The sequence below is a fragment of the Leuresthes tenuis genome, unplaced genomic scaffold (genome assembly GCF_036924035.1).
Source record: "Leuresthes tenuis unplaced genomic scaffold, fLeuTen1.0.hap1 SCAF_21, whole genome shotgun sequence".
In the NCBI taxonomy this organism is placed as follows: domain Eukaryota; kingdom Metazoa; phylum Chordata; class Actinopteri; order Atheriniformes; family Atherinopsidae; genus Leuresthes; species Leuresthes tenuis.
Window position 1 is genome coordinate 6,784,825 of NW_027325375.1, and position 17,344 is coordinate 6,802,168.

At 42.1% G+C, this 17,344-nt stretch overlaps 21 non-coding genes across 21 annotated transcripts; all 21 read left to right on the plus strand.

Annotated features, from left to right (window-relative positions):
* Window positions 1–716: 716 nt before the first annotated feature.
* On the plus strand, window positions 717–788 carry trnah-gug (transfer RNA histidin (anticodon GUG)). The gene has a single exon. It is a non-coding gene; the product is annotated as a tRNA-His (tRNA).
* A 411-nt stretch (window positions 789–1,199) lies between these two features.
* Window positions 1,200–1,288, plus strand: trnay-gua (transfer RNA tyrosine (anticodon GUA)). Its single transcript is given in 2 exon segments — window positions 1,200–1,236; window positions 1,253–1,288. It is a non-coding gene; the product is annotated as a tRNA-Tyr (tRNA).
* Window positions 1,289–1,402: 114 nt separating this feature from the next.
* On the plus strand, window positions 1,403–1,475 carry trnar-acg (transfer RNA arginine (anticodon ACG)). Its single transcript has one exon. It is a non-coding gene; the product is annotated as a tRNA-Arg (tRNA).
* Window positions 1,476–2,569: 1,094 nt separating this feature from the next.
* On the plus strand, window positions 2,570–2,641 carry trnah-gug (transfer RNA histidin (anticodon GUG)). The gene has a single exon. It is a non-coding gene; the product is annotated as a tRNA-His (tRNA).
* A 624-nt stretch (window positions 2,642–3,265) lies between these two features.
* Window positions 3,266–3,338, plus strand: trnar-acg (transfer RNA arginine (anticodon ACG)). The gene has a single exon. It is a non-coding gene; the product is annotated as a tRNA-Arg (tRNA).
* Window positions 3,339–7,570: 4,232 nt separating this feature from the next.
* On the plus strand, window positions 7,571–7,659 carry trnay-gua (transfer RNA tyrosine (anticodon GUA)). Its single transcript is given in 2 exon segments — window positions 7,571–7,607; window positions 7,624–7,659. It is a non-coding gene; the product is annotated as a tRNA-Tyr (tRNA).
* A 114-nt stretch (window positions 7,660–7,773) lies between these two features.
* Window positions 7,774–7,846, plus strand: trnar-acg (transfer RNA arginine (anticodon ACG)). Its single transcript has one exon. It is a non-coding gene; the product is annotated as a tRNA-Arg (tRNA).
* A 1,071-nt stretch (window positions 7,847–8,917) lies between these two features.
* On the plus strand, window positions 8,918–8,989 carry trnah-gug (transfer RNA histidin (anticodon GUG)). The gene has a single exon. It is a non-coding gene; the product is annotated as a tRNA-His (tRNA).
* Window positions 8,990–9,400: 411 nt separating this feature from the next.
* On the plus strand, window positions 9,401–9,489 carry trnay-gua (transfer RNA tyrosine (anticodon GUA)). Its single transcript is given in 2 exon segments — window positions 9,401–9,437; window positions 9,454–9,489. It is a non-coding gene; the product is annotated as a tRNA-Tyr (tRNA).
* A 114-nt stretch (window positions 9,490–9,603) lies between these two features.
* trnar-acg (transfer RNA arginine (anticodon ACG)) lies at window positions 9,604–9,676 on the plus strand. Its single transcript has one exon. It is a non-coding gene; the product is annotated as a tRNA-Arg (tRNA).
* A 1,350-nt stretch (window positions 9,677–11,026) lies between these two features.
* On the plus strand, window positions 11,027–11,115 carry trnay-gua (transfer RNA tyrosine (anticodon GUA)). The gene is given in 2 exon segments: window positions 11,027–11,063; window positions 11,080–11,115. It is a non-coding gene; the product is annotated as a tRNA-Tyr (tRNA).
* A 114-nt stretch (window positions 11,116–11,229) lies between these two features.
* On the plus strand, window positions 11,230–11,302 carry trnar-acg (transfer RNA arginine (anticodon ACG)). The gene has a single exon. It is a non-coding gene; the product is annotated as a tRNA-Arg (tRNA).
* Window positions 11,303–12,396: 1,094 nt separating this feature from the next.
* Window positions 12,397–12,468, plus strand: trnah-gug (transfer RNA histidin (anticodon GUG)). The gene has a single exon. It is a non-coding gene; the product is annotated as a tRNA-His (tRNA).
* Window positions 12,469–12,879: 411 nt separating this feature from the next.
* Window positions 12,880–12,968, plus strand: trnay-gua (transfer RNA tyrosine (anticodon GUA)). The gene is given in 2 exon segments: window positions 12,880–12,916; window positions 12,933–12,968. It is a non-coding gene; the product is annotated as a tRNA-Tyr (tRNA).
* Window positions 12,969–13,082: 114 nt separating this feature from the next.
* On the plus strand, window positions 13,083–13,155 carry trnar-acg (transfer RNA arginine (anticodon ACG)). Its single transcript has one exon. It is a non-coding gene; the product is annotated as a tRNA-Arg (tRNA).
* An 870-nt stretch (window positions 13,156–14,025) lies between these two features.
* On the plus strand, window positions 14,026–14,097 carry trnah-gug (transfer RNA histidin (anticodon GUG)). The gene has a single exon. It is a non-coding gene; the product is annotated as a tRNA-His (tRNA).
* A 411-nt stretch (window positions 14,098–14,508) lies between these two features.
* Window positions 14,509–14,597, plus strand: trnay-gua (transfer RNA tyrosine (anticodon GUA)). The gene is given in 2 exon segments: window positions 14,509–14,545; window positions 14,562–14,597. It is a non-coding gene; the product is annotated as a tRNA-Tyr (tRNA).
* A 114-nt stretch (window positions 14,598–14,711) lies between these two features.
* trnar-acg (transfer RNA arginine (anticodon ACG)) lies at window positions 14,712–14,784 on the plus strand. Its single transcript has one exon. It is a non-coding gene; the product is annotated as a tRNA-Arg (tRNA).
* A 1,350-nt stretch (window positions 14,785–16,134) lies between these two features.
* trnay-gua (transfer RNA tyrosine (anticodon GUA)) lies at window positions 16,135–16,223 on the plus strand. Its single transcript is given in 2 exon segments — window positions 16,135–16,171; window positions 16,188–16,223. It is a non-coding gene; the product is annotated as a tRNA-Tyr (tRNA).
* Window positions 16,224–16,337: 114 nt separating this feature from the next.
* trnar-acg (transfer RNA arginine (anticodon ACG)) lies at window positions 16,338–16,410 on the plus strand. The gene has a single exon. It is a non-coding gene; the product is annotated as a tRNA-Arg (tRNA).
* An 840-nt stretch (window positions 16,411–17,250) lies between these two features.
* Window positions 17,251–17,322, plus strand: trnah-gug (transfer RNA histidin (anticodon GUG)). Its single transcript has one exon. It is a non-coding gene; the product is annotated as a tRNA-His (tRNA).
* The last annotated feature ends 22 nt before the right edge of the window (window positions 17,323–17,344 follow it).

Sequence of the window (17,344 nt, forward strand, 5' to 3'; positions counted from 1 at the left end):
TACCTAGGTTTGCCATGACCCGAATTCTAACCGGGGTTCCTGCGACCACAACGCAGAGTACTAACCACTATACGATCACGGCAGGTTGCTGCTTTCCGCGGTTAGCTTTATCTTATCTTATTTTTCTATTTTATTTTATTTAGTACTTTCCCCCTTGTTCCATAACTGTTACTACAAACTGCAATTCTACCTCGGTTTGCCATGACCCGAATTCTAACCAGGGTTGCTGCGACCACAACGCAGAATACTAACCACTATATGATCACGGCAGGTTACTGCTTTCTGTTGTGTGTGGTTAGCTTTATTTTATTGTTTTGTTTTGTTTTGTTTTGTTTTGTTTTGTTTTGTTTTGTTTTGTTTTGTTTTGTTTTGTTTTGTTTTGTTTTGTACTTTCCCCCTTGTTCCAGTTTGTAGTAACAGTTATGGAACAAGGGGGAAAGTACTAAATAAAATAAAATAGAAAAATAAGATAAAATAAAGCTAACCGCGGAAAGCAGCAACCTGCCGTGATCGTATAGTGGTTAGTACTCTGCGTTGTGGTCGCAGGAACCCCGGTTAGAATTCGGGTCATGGCAAACCTAGGTAGAAATGCAGATTGAAGTTTAATCCCGAAGGAAACTGCTGTGCAACAGTTATGGATCAAGGGGGAAAGTACTAAATAAAATAAAATAGACAAATAAGATAAAATAAAGCTAACCACACACAACTGAAAACCTGCCGTGATCGTATAGTGGTTAGTACTCTGCGTTGTGGTCGCAGCAACCCCGGTTCGAATCCGGGTCACGGCAAACCTAGGTAGAAATGTATTTTTGCATTGCTGAAAAAAGTTGCCACTTTGAGCTTGAACGTCTCCATCTTTTTGGGAATTTCTGTCTAAAGGCATCTGTCCCAGATCAAACGCCTGAAAGTATCAACATCTGTGTTGGACCAAGTGGAGACTTACCCATATAGATGCCAGATATGTTTTGTAACGACTAAATGCATGTTAGAAACTGATGCTGGTTTTATCTGAAACGCATCCGAAACTGATGGTTTCTCATCACTTTTTGCATTTATTTAACTGATAAACAGGCCAAGCCCCTGGCTCCTTTCCATAACTCATTTGGTACAGCACAGAACTGCAGGTGTCCCAGGACACTTAGCTAAAGCCTCATTACTTGCATTCCTACAGCTGATGACAAGAACCTCTGCCGACGCTCCCTTCGATAGCTCAGTTGGTAGAGCGGAGGACTGTAGGTGCCCAACACCAGTTATCCTTAGGTCGCTGGTTCAATTCCGGCTCGAAGGATGGGTCGAGCTTATGTGTACAGAGACTCTGAAGGCCTACTCCTGTAAACCTTTAAAAGCTGTTGGAAGGGCCCTTTTTGGGGAAACTCTGCCACACTCCTTTTGCTTTCATGAAGGGCTAGTGGCGCAATGGATAACGCGTCTGAGTACGGATCAGAAGATTCTAGGTTCAACTCCTAGCTAGCTCGGCATGCAAGCTTCAGCTTCTGATGTTTCTCAGCTCTCCCACTGCTGCAGAACAGGAAACCTTTAAAACTTCTTCTCTCTACTCCCTGAGTATCCCAGCACACTTATGCCCCAAAGATGCCACACACCGTCTTATCTTGCAGCACCAAAAGGAAAGTTCCTCTTCCGCTTTGTCTTTCCTGTCAATGATTTTGCTCCAAACACAAAAAAACATACATCGAAGCCACATGCAGCAGAGCTAGATATACTATCCTTGGGATTTGAAGGTGTTTTCAATCACATAATTGGGGAAAAGATGCAAAATTCAAGATTCAAGAGGCTGTATTTATCCCGAAGGAAACTGCTGTGCAACAGTTATGGAACAAGGGGGAAAGTACAAAACAAAACAAAACAAAACAAAACAAAACAAAACAAAACAAAACAAAACAAAACAAAACAAAACAATAAAATAAAGCTAACCACACACAACAGAAAGCAGCAACCTGCCGTGATCATATAGTGGTTAGTATTCTGCGTTGTGGTCGCAGCAACCCCTGTTAGAATTCGGGTCATGGCAAACCGAGGTAGAATTGCAGTTTATAGTAACAGTTATGGAACAAGGGGGAAAGTACTAAATAAAATAAAATAGAAAAATAAGATAAAATAAAGCTAAACGCGGAAAGCAGATACCTGCCGTGATCGTATAGTGGTTAGTACTCTGCGTTGTGGTCGCAGGAACCCTGGTTAGAATTTGGGTCATGGCAAACCTAGGTAGAAATGCAGTTTGTAGTTTAATCCCGAAGGAAACTGCTGTGCAACAGTTATGGAACAAGGAGGAAAGTACTAAATAAAATGAAATAGACAAATAAGATCAAATAAAGCTAACCGCAGAAAGCAGCAACCTGCCGTGATCGTATAGTGGTTAGTACTCTGCGTTGTGGTCGCAGGAACCCCGGTTAGAATTCGGGTCATGGCAAACCTAGGTAGAAATGCAGATTGAAGTTTAATCCCGAAGGAAACTGCTGTGCAACAGTTATGGATCAAGGGGGAAAGTACTAAATAAAATAAAATAGACAAATAAGATAAAATAAAGCTAACCACACACAACTGAAAACCTGCCGTGATCGTATAGTGGTTAGTACTCTGCGTTGTGGTCGCAGCAACCCCGGTTCGAATCCGGGTCACGGCAAACCTAGGTAGAAATGTATTTTTGCATTGCTGAAAAAAGTTGCCACTTTGAGCTTGAACGTCTCCATCTTTTTGGGAATTTCTGTCTAAAGGCATCTGTCCCACATCAAACGCCTGAAAGTATCAACATCTGTGTTGGACCAAGTGGAGACTTACCCATATAGATGCCAGATATGTTTTGTAACGACTAAATGCATGTTAGAAACTGATGCTGGTTTTATCTGAAACGCATCCGAAACTGATGGTTTCTCATCACTTTTTGCATTTATTTAACTGATAAACAGGCCAAGCCCCTGGCTCCTTTCCATAACTCATTTGGTACAGCACAGAACTGCAGGTGTCCCAGGACACTTAGCTAAAGCCTCATTACTTGCATTCCTACAGCTGATGACAAGAACCTCTGCCGACGCTCCCTTCGATAGCTCAGTTGGTAGAGCGGAGGACTGTAGGTGCCCAACACCAGTTATCCACCAGTTAACACCAGTCGCTGGTTCAATTCCGGCTCGAAGGATGGGTCGAGCTTATGTGTACAGAGACTCTGAAGGCCTACTCCTGTAAACCTTTAAAAGCTGTTGGAAGGGCCCTTTTTGGGGAAACTCTGCCACACTCCTTTTGCTTTCATGAAGGGCTAGTGGCGCAATGGATAACGCGTCTGAGTACGGATCAGAAGATTCTAGGTTCAACTCCTAGCTAGCTCGGCATGCAAGCTTCAGCTTCTGATGTTTCTCAGCTCTCCCACTGCTGCAGAACAGGAAACCTTTAAAACTTCTTCTCTCTACTCCCTGAGTATCCCAGCACACTTATGCCCCAAAGATGCCACACACCGTCTTATCTTGCAGCACCAAAAGGAAAGTTCCTCTTCCGCTTTGTCTTTCCTGTCAATGATTTTGCTCCAAACACAAAAAAACATACATCGAAGCCACATGCAGCAGAGCTAGATATACTATCCTTGGGATTTGAAGGTATTTTCAATCACATAATTGGGGAAAAGATGCAAAATTCAAGATTCAAGAGGCTGTATTTATCCCGAAGGAAACTGCTGTGCAACAGTTATGGAACAAGGGGGAAAGTACAAAACAAAACAAACCAAACCAAACCAAAACAAAACAAAACAAAACAAAACAAAACAAAACAAAACAAAACAAAACAAAACAAAACAAAACAAAACAAAACAAAACAAAACAAAACAAAACAAAACAAAACAAAACAAAACAAAACAAAACAAAACAAAACAATAAAATAAAGCTAACCACACACAACAGAAAGCAGCAACCTGCCGTGATCATATAGTGGTTAGTATTCTGCGTTGTGGTCGCAGCAACCCCTGTTAGAATTCGGGTCATGGCAAACCGAGGTAGAATTGCAGTTTATAGTAACAGTTATGGAACAAGGGGGAAAGTACTAAATAAAATAAAATAGAAAAATAAGATCAAATAAAGCTAACCGCGGAAAGCAGATACCTGCCGTGATCGTATAGTGGTTAGTACTCTGCGTTGTGGTCGCAGGAACCCTGGTTAGAATTTGGGTCATGGCAAACCTAGGTAGAAATGCAGTTTGTAGTTTAATCCCGAAGGAAACTGCTGTGCAACAGTTATGGAACAAGGGGGAAAGTACAAAACAAAACAAAACAAAACAATAAAATAAAGCTAACCACACACAACAGAAAGCAGTAACCTGCCGTGATCATATAGTGGTTAGTATTCTGCGTTGTGGTCGCAGCAACCCTGGTTAGAATTCGAGTCATGGCAAACCGAGGTAGAATTGCAGTTTGTAGTAACAGTTATGGAACAAGGGGAAAAGTACTAAATAAAATAAAATAGAAAAATAAGATAAAATAAAGCTAACCGCGGAAAGCAGCAACCTGCCGTGATCGTATAGTGGTTAGTACTCAGCGTTGTGGTCGCAGGAACCCCGGTTAGAATTTGGGTCATGGCAAACCTAGGTAGAAATGCAGATTGAAGTTTAATCCCGAAGGAAACTGCTGTGCAACAGTTATGGATCAAGGGGGAAAGTACTAAATAAAATAAAATAGACAAATAAGATAAAATAAAGCTAACCACACACAACTGAAAACCTGCCGTGATCGTATAGTGGTTAGTACTCTGCGTTGTGGTCGCAGCAACCCCGGTTCGTATCCGAGTCACGGCAAACCTAGGTAGAAATGTATTTTTGCATTGCTGAAAAAAGTTGCCACTTTGAGCTTGAACGTCTCCATCTTTTTGGGAATTTCTGTCTAAAGGCATCTGTCCCACATCAAACGCCTGAAAGTATCAACATCTGTGTTGGACGAAGTGGAGACTTACCCATATAAGTTTCATTTCATTTTCAGCACTGTTGCCAGACTGACAAAGACTCCGAGCTCTGTTGAGCCATGTATTCCTTTAACTCTCAGCAGTGATGATTTCATGAGATTCTTCATCAATAAAATTGTTTCTATCAGAGAGAAGATTAATGGAATCCTTCCCATTATTATCACTGATGTATCATCAAGTAGAGCAGCTTTAGAAGTATCTTTCGAACCTGAATTGTATTTAGACAGCTTCTGTCCAGTTGATCTTTCTGAGCTAACAACAGCAATAGTCTCTTCTAAACCATCAACCCAATCCCAACCAGACTGTTCAAGGAGGTTTTCCCCTTAATTGACACTTCCATATTGGATTTGATCAATCGGTCTTTGTTGATAGGATATGTACCTCAGACTTTTAAGGTTGCTGTAATTAAACCTTTACTTAAAAAACCTACTCTTGATTCAGAAGTGTTGGCTAATTATCGACCTATATCCAATCTCCCTTTTTTGTCCAAAGTTCTTGAAAAAATAGTTGCAGTTCAACTTTGTGATCATTTACATAGAAATAATCTGTTTGAAGAGTTTCAGTCAGGATTCAGAGTGCATCATAGCACAGAAACGGCACTGGTGAAAGTTACCAATGATCTCCTGTTAGCTTCTGATAGCGGACTTGTTTCTGTGCTTGTCCTGTTGGATCTCAGTGCTGCATTTGATACGATCGATCACAGCATTCTGTTACAGAGACTTGAACATGTTATTGGGATTAAAGGAACTGCATTAGGCTGGTTTAAGTCATATTTATCTGATAGATTCCAGTTTGTTCTTGTAAATGAGGAATCTTCCTCACACGTTGGAGTAAGTCATGGAGTTCCTCAGGGTTCTGTGCTTGGACCGATTCTTTTTACTTTATACATGCTTCCATTAGGTAACATTATCAGACAGCATGGCATAAATTTCCATTGTTATGCTGATGATACTCAGCTGTACTTATCTATGAAACCAGATGAAACCTACAGGTTGGTCAGGCTACAAGCCTGTCTTAAAGACATAAAGACCTGGATGACTCAGAACTGTCTGCTTTTAAATTCAGACAAAACTGAAGTTGTTCTCTTTGGACCTGAGCGCTTCAGGGAGAAATTGTCTAGTTATATAGTTACTCTAGATGGTATTTCCTTGGCTTCTAGTTCTACAGTGAGGAACCTTGGAGTTATTTTTGACCAGAATTTATCATTTGACGCACATATAAAACTGGTTTCTAGGACTGCCTTCTTTCACCTTCGTAATATTGCCAAAATCAGGAACATCCTGTCTCAAGGTGATGCAGAGAAACTAGTTCATGCATTTGTTACTTCAAGATTGGACTACTGTAATTCCTTATTATTGGGCTGTCCCACATATTCTCTGAAAAGCCTCCAGCTGATCCAAAATGCTGCAGCCAGAGTTCTGATGAGAACTAACAGGAGAGATCATGTTTCTCCAGTTTTAGCTTCTCTTCATTGGCTCCCTGTTAAATTCAGAATAGAATTTAAGATTCTTCTCCTCACATATAAAGCTCTTACTGACCGAACTCCATCATATCTTAAAGATCTCATTGTACAATATTTTCCTAACAGAGCACTTCGCTCCCAAACTGCAGGTTTACTTGTTGTTCCCAGAGTTTCTAAAAGTAGAATGGGAGGTAGAGCCTTCAGTTATCAGGCCCCTCTCTTGTGGAATAAGCTGCCAGTAAATGTCCGGGAAGCAGACACCCTTTCCACTTTTAAGATTAGGCTTAAAACTTTTCTTTTCGATAAAGCTTATAGTTAGGGATGGCTCAGGTAATCCTGAAACATCCCATAGTTAAGCTGCTATAGGCTTAGACTGCTGGGGGACCTCATCTGTCACACCTTTCCTCACTTTGCTCTCTTTTTCCCCCTGTTTAATTTCAAAATTGATTTTATGTACATGTGACATTATTGTGGTTATTAACCTATGTTTCCCTGTTCCAACAGATATCCTTTGAATGGCGTTATGGTGTTTTTCCCCCCTCTTTTCCCTCTTTTCTGTCTTCTCAAACCCCAGCTGGTCGAGGCGGATGGCCACCCTTCCTGAGTCTGGTTCTGCCAGAGGTTTCTTCCTGTTAAAAGGGAGTCGTTCCTTTCCACAGTTGCCACAGGCACGCTCAGGACGGGAGATTGGACTGAAGACACATTTCGGTGCAATCTGTTGGTTTCCTTAGCTAGGATATTAATTTTTTTAATTAGCTCTATATGAATTAATTGGATTATGATTACAATGAATTGAATTCCAATTGGCTTGAATTGGACTATATTACTTAAGTGCCTTGAGATGACAATTGTTGTAATCTGGCGCTATATAAATAAAATTGAATTGAATTGAATTGAATTGAATATAGATGCCAGATATGTTTTGTAACGACTAAATGCATGTTAGAAACTGATGCTGGTTTTATCTGAAACGCATCCGAAACTGATGGTTTCTCATCACTTTTTGCATTTATTTAACTGATAAACAGGCCAAGCCCCTGGCTCCTTTCCATAACTCATTTGGTACAGCACAGAACTGCAGGTGTCCCAGGACACTTAGCTAAAGCCTCATTACTTGCATTCCTACAGCTGATGACAAGAACCTCTGCCGACGCTCCCTTCGATAGCTCAGTTGGTAGAGCGGAGGACTGTAGGTGCCCAACACCAGTTATCCTTAGGTCGCTGGTTCAATTCCGGCTCGAAGGATGGGTCGAGCTTATGTGTACAGAGACTCTGAAGGCCTACTCCTGTAAACCTTTAAAAGCTGTTGGAAGGGCCCTTTTTGGGGAAACTCTGCCACACTCCTTTTGCTTTCATGAAGGGCTAGTGGCGCAATGGATAACGCGTCTGAGTACGGATCAGAAGATTCTAGGTTCAACTCCTAGCTAGCTCGGCATGCAAGCTTCAGCTTCTGATGTTTCTCAGCTCTCCCACTGCTGCAGAACAGGAAACCTTTAAAACTTCTTCTCTCTACTCCCTGAGTATCCCAGCACACTTATGCCCCAAAGATGCCACACACCGTCTTATCTTGCAGCACCAAAAGGAAAGTTCCTCTTCCGCTTTGTCTTTCCTGTCAATGATTTTGCTCCAAACACAAAAAAACATACATCGAAGCCACATGCAGCAGAGCTAGATATACTATCCTTGGGATTTGAAGGTGTTTTCAATCACATAATTGGGGAAAAGATGCAAAATTCAAGATTCAAGAGGCTGTATTTATCCCGAAGGAAACTGCTGTGCAACAGTTATGGAACAAGGGGGAAAGTACAAAAAAAAACAAAACAAAACTAAACAAAACAAAACAAAACAAAACAAAATAAAGCTAACCACACACAACAGAAAGCAGCAACCTGCCGTGATCATATAGTGGTTAGTATTCTGCGTTGTGGTCGCAGCAACCCCTGTTAGAATTCGGGTCATGGCAAACCGAGGTAGAATTGCAGTTTATAGTAACAGTTATGGAACAAGGGGGAAAGTACTAAATAAAATAAAATAGAAAAATAAGATAAAATAAAGCTAACCGCGGAAAGCAGATACCTGCCGTGATCGTATAGTGGTTAGTACTCTGCGTTGTGGTCGCAGGAACCCTGGTTAGAATTCGTGTCATGGCAAACCTAGGTAGAAATGCAGTTTGTAGTTTAATCCCGAAGGAAACTGCTGTGCAACAGTTATGGAACAAGGAGGAAAGTACTAAATAAAATGAAATAGACAAATAAGATCAAATAAAGCTAACCGCAGAAAGCAGCAACCTGCCGTGATCGTATAGTGGTTAGTACTCTGCGTTGTGGTCGCAGGAACCCCGGTTAGAATTCGGGTCATGGCAAACCTAGGTAGAAATGCAGTTTGAAGTTTAATCCCGAAGGAAACTGCTGTGCAACAGTTATGGATCAAGGGGGAAAGTACTAAATAAAATAAAATAGACAAATAAGATAAAATAAAGCTAACCACACACAACTGAAAACCTGCCGTGATCGTATAGTGGTTAGTACTCTGCGTTGTGGTCGCAGCAACCCCGGTTCGAATCCGGGTCACGGCAAACCTAGGTAGAAATGTATTTTTGCATTGCTGAAAAAAGTTGCCACTTTGAGCTTGAACGTCTCCATCTTTTTGGGAATTTCTGTCTAAAGGCATCTGTCCCACATCAAACGCCTGAAAGTATCAACATCTGTGTTGGACCAAGTGGAGACTTACCCATATAGATGCCAGATATGTTTTGTAACGACTAAATGCATGTTAGAAACTGATGCTGGTTTTATCTGAAACGCATCCGAAACTGATGGTTTCTCATCACTTTTTGCATTTATTTAACTGATAAACAGGCCAAGCCCCTGGCTCCTTTCCATAACTCATTTGGTACAGCACAGAACTGCAGGTGTCCCAGGACACTTAGCTAAAGCCTCATTACTTGCATTCCTACAGCTGATGACAAGAACCTCTGCCGTCGCTCCCTTCGATAACTCAGTTGGTAGAGCGGAGGACTGTAGGTGCCCAACACCAGTTATCCTTAGGTCGCTGGTTCAATTCCGGCTCGAAGGATGGGTCGAGCTTATGTGTACAGAGACTCTGAAGGCCTACTCCTGTAAACCTTTAAAAGCTGTTGGAAGGGCCCTTTTTGGGGAAACTCTGCCACACTCCTTTTGCTTTCATGAAGGGCTAGTGGCGCAATGGATAACGCGTCTGAGTACGGATCAGAAGATTCTAGGTTCAACTCCTAGCTAGCTCGGCATGCAAGCTTCAGCTTCTGATGTTTCTCAGCTCTCCCACTGCTGCAGAACAGGAAACCTTTAAAACTTCTTCTCTCTACTCCCTGAGTATCCCAGCACACTTATGCCCCAAAGATGCCACACACCGTCTTATCTTGCAGCACCAAAAGGAAAGTTCCTCTTCCGCTTTGTCTTTCCTGTCAATGATTTTGCTCCAAACACAAAAAAACATACATCGAAGCCACATGCAGCAGAGCTAGATATACTATCCTTGGGATTTGAAGGTGTTTTCAATCACATAATTGGGGAAAAGATGCAAAATTCAAGATTCAAGAGGCTGTATTTATCCCGAAGGAAACTGCTGTGCAACAGTTATGGAACAAGGGGGAAAGTACAAAACAAAACAAAACAAAACAAAACAAAACAAAACAAAACAAAACAAAACAGTAAAATAAAGCTAACCACACACAACAGAAAGCAGTAACCTGCCGTGATCATATAGTGGTTAGTATTCTGCGTTGTGGTCGCAGCAACCCTGGTTAGAATTCGGGTCATGGCAAACCGAGGTAGAATTGCAGTTTGTAGTAACAGTTATGGAACAAGGGGGAAAGTACTAAATAAAATAAAATAGAAAAATAAGATAAAATAAAGCTAACCGCGGAAAGCAGCAACCTGCCGTGATCGTATAGTGGTTAGTACTCTGCGTTGTGGTCGCAGGAACCCCGGTTAGAATTCGGGTCATGGCAAACCTAGGTAGAAATGCAGATTGAAGTTTAATCCCGAAGGAAACTGCTGTGCAACAGTTATGGATCAAGGGGGAAAGTACTAAATAAAATAAAATAGACAAATAAGATAAAATAAAGCTAACCACACACAACTGAAAACCTGCCGTGATCGTATAGTGGTTAGTACTCTGCGTTGTGGTCGCAGCAACCCCGGTTCGAATCCGAGTCACGGCAAACCTAGGTAGAAATGTATTTTTGCATTGCTGAAAAAAGTTGCCACTTTGAGCTTGAACGTCTCCATCTTTTTGGGAATTTCTGTCTAAAGGCATCTGTCCCACATCAAACGCCTGAAAGTATCAACATCTGTGTTGGACCAAGTGGAGACTTACCCATATAGATGCCAGATATGTTTTGTAACGACTAAATGCATGTTAGAAACTGATGCTGGTTTTATCTGAAACGCATCCGAAACTGATGGTTTCTCATCACTTTTTGCATTTATTTAACTGATAAACAGGCCAAGCCCCTGGCTCCTTTCCATAACTCATTTGGTACAGCACAGAACTGCAGGTGTCCCAGAACACTTAGCTAAAGCCTCATTACTTGCATTACTACAGCTGATGACAAGAACCTCTGCCGACGCTCCCTTCGATAGCTCAGTTGGTAGAGCGGAGGACTGTAGGTGCCCAACACCAGTTATCCTTAGGTCGCTGGTTCAATTCCGGCTCGAAGGATGGGTCGAGCTTATGTGTACAGAGACTCTGAAGGCCTACTCCTGTAAACCTTTAAAAGCTGTTGGAAGGGCCCTTTTTGGGGAAACTCTGCCACACTCCTTTTGCTTTCATGAAGGGCTAGTGGCGCAATGGATAACGCGTCTGAGTACGGATCAGAAGATTCTAGGTTCAACTCCTAGCTAGCTCGGCATGCAAGCTTCAGCTTCTGATGTTTCTCAGCTCTCCCACTGCTGCAGAACAGGAAACCTTTAAAACTTCTTCTCTCTACTCCCTGAGTATCCCAGCACACTTATGCCCCAAAGATGCCACACACCGTCTTATCTTGCAGCACCAAAAGGAAAGTTCCTCTTCCGCTTTGTCTTTCCTGTCAATGATTTTGCTCCAAACACAAAAAAACATACATCGAAGCCACATGCAGCAGAGCTAGATATACTATCCTTGGGATTTGAAGGTGTTTTCAATCACATAATTGGGGAAAAGATGCAAAATTCAAGATTCAAGAGGCTGTATTTATCCCGAAGGAAACTGCTGTGCAACAGTTATGGAACAAGGGGGAAAGTACAAAACAAAACAAAACAAAACAAAACAAAACAAAACAAAACAAAACAAAACAAAACAAAACAAAACAATAAAATAAAGCTAACCACACACAACAGAAAGCAGTAACCTGCCGTGATCATATAGTGGTTAGTATTCTGCGTTGTGGTCGCAGCAACCCCTGTTAGAATTCGGGTCATGGCAAACCGAGGTAGAATTGCAGTTTATAGTAACAGTTATGGAACAAGGGGGAAAGTACTAAATAAAATAAAATAGAAAAATAAGATAAAATAAAGCTAACCGCGGAAAGCAGATACCTGCCGTGATCGTATAGTGGTTAGTACTCTGCGTTGTGGTCGCAGGAACCCTGGTTAGAATTTGGGTCATGGCAAACCTAGGTAGAAATGCAGTTTGTAGTTTAATCCCGAAGGAAACTGCTGTGCAACAGTTATGGAACAAGGAGGAAAGTACTAAATAAAATGAAATAGACAAATAAGATCAAATAAAGCTAACCGCAGAAAGCAGCAACCTGCCGTGATCGTATAGTGGTTAGTACTCTGCGTTGTGGTCGCAGGAACCCCGGTTAGAATTCGGGTCATGGCAAACCTAGGTAGAAATGCAGATTGAAGTTTAATCCCGAAGGAAACTGCTGTGCAACAGTTATGGATCAAGGGGGAAAGTACTAAATAAAATAAAATAGACAAATAAGATAAAATAAAGCTAACCACACACAACTGAAAACCTGCCGTGATCGTATAGTGGTTAGTACTCTGCGTTGTGGTCGCAGCAACCCCGGTTCGAATCCGGGTCACGGCAAACCTAGGTAGAAATGTATTTTTGCATTGCTGAAAAAAGTTGCCACTTTGAGCTTGAACGTCTTCATCTTTTTGGGAATTTCTGTCTAAAGGCATCTGTCCCACATCAAACGCCTGAAAGTATCAACATCTGTGTTGGACCAAGTGGAGACTTACCCATATAGATGCCAGATATGTTTTGTAACGACTAAATGCATGTTAGAAACTGATGCTGGTTTTATCTGAAACGCATCCGAAACTGATGGTTTCTCATCACTTTTTGCATTTATTTAACTGATAAACAGGCCAAGCCCCTGGCTCCTTTCCATAACTCATTTGGTACAGCACAGAACTGCAGGTATCCCAGGACACTTAGCTAAAGCCTCATTACTTGCATTCCTACAGCTGATGACAAGAACCTCTGCCGTCGCTCCCTTCGATAGCTCAGTTGGTAGAGCGGAGGACTGTAGGTGCCCAACACCAGTTATCCTTAGGTCGCTGGTTCAATTCCGGCTCGAAGGATGGGTCGAGCTTATGTGTACAGAGACTCTGAAGGCCTACTCCTGTAAACCTTTAAAAGCTGTTGGAAGGGCCCTTTTTGGGGAAACTCTGCCACACTCCTTTTGCTTTCATGAAGGGCTAGTGGCGCAATGGATAACGCGTCTGAGTACGGATCAGAAGATTCTAGGTTCAACTCCTAGCTAGCTCGGCATGCAAGCTTCAGCTTCTGATGTTTCTCAGCTCTCCCACTGCTGCAGAACAGGAAACCTTTAAAACTTCTTCTCTCTACTCCCTGAGTATCCCAGCACACTTATGCCCCAAAGATGCCACACACTGAGAAACTTCAATCTGCATTTCTACCTAGGTTTGCCATGACCCGAATTCTAACCGGGGTTCCTGCGACCACAACGCAGAGTACTAACCACTATACGATCACGGCAGGTTGCTGCTTTCCGCGGTTAGCTTTATTTTATCTTATTTTTCTATTTTATTTTATTTAGTACTTTCCCCCTTGTTCCATAACTGTTACTACAAACTGCAATTCTACCTCGGTTTGCCATGACCCGAATTCTAACCAGGGTTGCTGCGACCACAACGCAGAATACTAACCACTATATGATCACGGCAGGTTACTGCTTTCTGTTGTGTGTGGTTAGCTTTATTTTATTGTTTTGTTTTGTTTTGTTTTGTTTTGTTTTGTTTTGTTTTGTTTTGTTTTGTTTTGTTTTGTTTTGTTTTGTTTTGTTTTGTACTTTCCCCCTTGTTCCAGTTTGTAGTAACAGTTATGGAACAAGGGGGAAAGTACTAAATAAAATAAAATAGAAAAATAAGATAAAATAAAGCTAACCGCGGAAAGCAGCAACCTGCCGTGATCGTATAGTGGTTAGTACTCTGCGTTGTGGTCGCAGGAACCCCGGTTAGAATTCGGGTCATGGCAAACCTAGGTAGAAATGCAGATTGAAGTTTAATCCCGAAGGAAACTGCTGTGCAACAGTTATGGATCAAGGGGGAAAGTACTAAATAAAATAAAATAGACAAATAAGATAAAATAAAGCTAACCACACACAACTGAAAACCTGCCGTGATCGTATAGTGGTTAGTACTCTGCGTTGTGGTCGCAGCAACCCCGGTTCGAATCCGGGTCACGGCAAACCTAGGTAGAAATGTATTTTTGCATTGCTGAAAAAAGTTGCCACTTTGAGCTTGAACGTCTCCATCTTTTTGGGAATTTCTGTCTAAAGGCATCTGTCCCAGATCAAACGCCTGAAAGTATCAACATCTGTGTTGGACCAAGTGGAGACTTACCCATATAGATGCCAGATATGTTTTGTAACGACTAAATGCATGTTAGAAACTGATGCTGGTTTTATCTGAAACGCATCCGAAACTGATGGTTTCTCATCACTTTTTGCATTTATTTAACTGATAAACAGGCCAAGCCCCTGGCTCCTTTCCATAACTCATTTGGTACAGCACAGAACTGCAGGTGTCCCAGGACACTTAGCTAAAGCCTCATTACTTGCATTCCTACAGCTGATGACAAGAACCTCTGCCGACGCTCCCTTCGATAGCTCAGTTGGTAGAGCGGAGGACTGTAGGTGCCCAACACCAGTTATCCTTAGGTCGCTGGTTCAATTCCGGCTCGAAGGATGGGTCGAGCTTATGTGTACAGAGACTCTGAAGGCCTACTCCTGTAAACCTTTAAAAGCTGTTGGAAGGGCCCTTTTTGGGGAAACTCTGCCACACTCCTTTTGCTTTCATGAAGGGCTAGTGGCGCAATGGATAACGCGTCTGAGTACGGATCAGAAGATTCTAGGTTCAACTCCTAGCTAGCTCGGCATGCAAGCTTCAGCTTCTGATGTTTCTCAGCTCTCCCACTGCTGCAGAACAGGAAACCTTTAAAACTTCTTCTCTCTACTCCCTGAGTATCCCAGCACACTTATGCCCCAAAGATGCCACACAACGTCTTATCTTGCAGCACCAAAAGGAAAGTTCCTCTTCCGCTTTGTCTTTCCTGTCAATGATTTTGCTCCAAACACAAAAAAACATACATCGAAGCCACATGCAGCAGAGCTAGATATACTATCCTTGGGATTTGAAGGTGTTTTCAATCACATAATTGGGGAAAAGATGCAAAATTCAAGATTCAAGAGGCTGTATTTATCCCGAAGGAAACTGCTGTGCAACAGTTATGGAACAAGGGGGAAAGTACAAAACAAAACAAAACAAAACAAAACAAAACAAAACAAAACAAAACAAAACAGTAAAATAAAGCTAACCACACACAACAGAAAGCAGTAACCTGCCGTGATCATATAGTGGTTAGTATTCTGCGTTGTGGTCGCAGCAACCCTGGTTAGAATTCGGGTCATGGCAAACCGAGGTAGAATTGCAGTTTGTAGTAACAGTTATGGAACAAGGGGGAAAGTACTAAATAAAATAAAATAGAAAAATAAGATAAAATAAAGCTAACCGCGGAAAGCAGCAACCTGCCGTGATCGTATAGTGGTTAGTACTCTGCGTTGTGGTCGCAGGAACCCCGGTTAGAATTCGGGTCATGGCAAACCTAGGTAGAAATGCAGATTGAAGTTTAATCCCGAAGGAAACTGCTGTGCAACAGTTATGGATCAAGGGGGAAAGTACTAAATAAAATAAAATAGACAAATAAGATAAAATAAAGCTAACCACACACAACTGAAAACCTGCCGTGATCGTATAGTGGTTAGTACTCTGCGTTGTGGTCGCAGCAACCCCGGTTCGAATCCGAGTCACGGCAAACCTAGGTAGAAATGTATTTTTGCATTGCTGAAAAAAGTTGCCACTTTGAGCTTGAACGTCTCCATCTTTTTGGGAATTTCTGTCTAAAGGCATCTGTCCCACATCAAACGCCTGAAAGTATCAACATCTGTGTTGGACCAAGTGGAGACTTACCCATATAGATGCCAGATATGTTTTGTAACGACTAAATGCATGTTAGAAACTGATGCTGGTTTTATCTGAAACGCATCCGAAACTGATGGTTTCTCATCACTTTTTGCATTTATTTAACTGATAAACAGGCCAAGCCCCTGGCTCCTTTCCATAACTCATTTGGTACAGCACAGAACTGCAGGTGTCCCAGAACACTTAGCTAAAGCCTCATTACTTGCATTACTACAGCTGATGACAAGAACCTCTGCCGACGCTCCCTTCGATAGCTCAGTTGGTAGAGCGGAGGACTGTAGGTGCCCAACACCAGTTATCCTTAGGTCGCTGGTTCAATTCCGGCTCGAAGGATGGGTCGAGCTTATGTGTACAGAGACTCTGAAGGCCTACTCCTGTAAACCTTTAAAAGCTGTTGGAAGGGCCCTTTTTGGGGAAACTCTGCCACACTCCTTTTGCTTTCATGAAGGGCTAGTGGCGCAATGGATAACGCGTCTGAGTACGGATCAGAAGATTCTAGGTTCAACTCCTAGCTAGCTCGGCATGCAAGCTTCAGCTTCTGATGTTTCTCAGCTCTCCCACTGCTGCAGAACAGGAAACCTTTAAAACTTCTTCTCTCTACTCCCTGAGTATCCCAGCACACTTATGCCCCAAAGATGCCACACACTGAGAAACTTCAATCTGCATTTCTACCTAGGTTTGCCATGACCCGAATTCTAACCGGGGTTCCTGCGACCACAACGCAGAGTACTAACCACTATACGATCACGGCAGGTTGCTGCTTTCCGCGGTTAGCTTTATTTTATCTTATTTTTCTATTTTATTTTATTTAGTACTTTCCCCCTTGTTCCATAACTGTTACTACAAACTGCAATTCTACCTCGGTTTGCCATGACCCGAATTCTAACCAGGGTTGCTGCGACCACAACGCAGAATACTAACCACTATATGATCACGGCAGGTTACTGCTTTCTGTTGTGTGTGGTTAGCTTTATTTTATTGTTTTGTTTTGTTTTGTTTTGTTTTGTTTTGTTTTGTTTTGTTTTGTTTTGTACTTTCCCCCTTGTTCCAGTTTGTAGTAACAGTTATGGAACAAGGGGGAAAGTACTAAATAAAATAAAATAGAAAAATAAGATAAAATAAAGCTAACCGCGGAAAGCAGCAACCTGCCGTGATCGTATAGTGGTTAGTACTCTGCGTTGTGGTCGCAGGAACCCCGGTTAGAATTCGGGTCATGGCAAACCTAGGTAGAAATGCAGATTGAAGTTTAATCCCGAAGGAAACTGCTGTGCAACAGTTATGGATCAAGGGGGAAAGTACTAAATAAAATAAAATAGACAAATAAGATAAAATAAAGCTAACCACACACAACTGAAAACCTGCCGTGATCGTATAGTGGTTAGTACTCTGCGTTGTGGTCGCAGCAACCCCGGTTCGAATCCGGGTCACGGCAAACCTAGGTAGAAATGTATTTT